Raw genomic sequence first — 1,827 nt, forward strand, 5'->3', positions numbered from 1 at the left:
TTTTTTTATAGAGACAGGGTCTCACTCTTGCTCAGGCTGGTCTTGAATTCCTGACCTCAAGCGATCCTCCCGCCTTGGCCTCCCAAAATGCTGGGATTATAGGCGTGAGTCACTGCGCCTAGCCTGAAATTTCTTTAATGTTGATATTGCAGTATCACAAAGCAAGCAAATCATCTTATCTTTAGCAGAAACAAGATAATACTGCAATTCCCAGTCCTCATTAAAAAGTCTGCTTTCTTCCTTCGGCATTCTCTTAGTCTGTGAGGACTGCAGGGAACCCCAGTGGTGAGGTGTATAGGTGTCCAAGGTGTTGCTGGGGGTTGCTGGGATTCTCTTGCTTACCTTTTCATCTTCGAGATAATTTCCTCCTGGTTCCCAGCTGATCCCTGCTAGGGAATGGGGTCATAGGGTCCTGGGTGTTTCCTTTTGTTCTCTATGTAGCTGTCTGAAGAGTCTGTGCTCTCTAGGGTTTTTATTACTCCTGTGATGCACTCTGGTGCTCTTTCTCAGTTAGTTTTGTTAATATGTGGTTGTTTATTCCTTGTTCTGGCTGTGTTTGTGAGGGGGATGAGTGACAGGGGCTTCTGGTTGGCCATTTTGCTATTGTTACTCTCTGGACTTCTGTGTTTGTATTTTGAGCTATTTTAAATAGTTGATACTTGTAGAGTTGTGATTTTTGTATTTTAATATAGGCTTGTACTTAGAGATTGGGGTGATGAACAGACATATGCTGTAAATAAAAAATAAGTAAAATCACTCCCTTAAAAAATAGATTGAGGCACTCTAGTACTCAAAGGAATGATTCAAACCAAGATGATATAAAAGGGACTAAGCTTCTTGTGTGAAATGTTTAGGAGTTCAGATGGGAGAGTATTGTTGGTTTTTTTTAAAGGCCAAATGCTGCTGCATTGGTTTATAAATTTAAAGACATTTAAAAATTGCTTTTAAGTTCTGAAGTAGCATTATTTTCTGCATTTAAGCAATTTCAGAAACTATTTTCCTTTACGGAAGCCACGTGGAAATTTTCTGGTAGTTTCTTGAAGTAGTAATAGTTGAGATTTAATGGATGAAGGTGTTAGGAAATCTGAAATTCACCCCTTCCTTTGATAGGTGTATAGTCTTCAGTAAAGTTACTGGATGCCTCAGTTTATTCTTCTATAAAATGGAGATGGAGATAATAAGGTCTGTTCTGACTCATTCAGCATGGCTGAGAGGATTTAATGCATTAACTGCCATGTAAGTTGTATTTAACTCACACTAGTTTTGAGCCCAGGGCCCTGTGAAGCATGTGTAGCTCACACGTCTGTCTGATTTTTGATTAACGTTACGAACACAAGAAAGAAACAGTAAAGGTAATATGGAAGCTTTATAGTGTAGTGGCTAAGGACAGTTTTCTATTGTCACACTCTTTGGGTTTCAATCTCAATACCATACCTTACCGTTTGTGTCATTGAACTTGGGCAAATTATTATATTCAACCCCTTTCAGTTTTCTTATTCCCACAAATGGGCTTCTCATCCCAACAATGTTATGCAATCTATGGTTTAGGGTTATTGTAAGGGGTTAAGTTATAACATACGGAGTTCATAGTGTGTAAGTGTTCCATAATATTAGCTAAAAACAGGAAGATACATGCCCATTTACATTTATGAATGAGGGAGTGGTAGGTTCTGGTGGTGTTTGTCTTGCATTGTTGGCCCATGCAATTTTGAATAATAATGTGATAATATTAATAAAAGGTCTATATAAATACAAAAATATACTCCACTCCAAACTCACCTATCAAAAGCACTTAGATCTAGAAGTGACTATTTTATTTTCCTCCTA

The 1,827-nt window shown here is 38.1% G+C and overlaps 1 protein-coding gene across 1 annotated transcript in view; it reads left to right on the top strand.

The window, feature by feature from the left end:
• Positions 1-1,827, top strand: part of TBC1D15 (TBC1 domain family, member 15) — a 74,628-nt gene that overhangs the window by 24,923 nt on the left and 47,878 nt on the right. The window lies entirely within an intron of this gene.

This window comes from Propithecus coquereli, unplaced genomic scaffold, assembly GCF_000956105.1.
Source record: "Propithecus coquereli isolate 6110/MARCELLA unplaced genomic scaffold, Pcoq_1.0 Scaffold172, whole genome shotgun sequence".
NCBI classification, from domain to species: domain Eukaryota; kingdom Metazoa; phylum Chordata; class Mammalia; order Primates; family Indriidae; genus Propithecus; species Propithecus coquereli.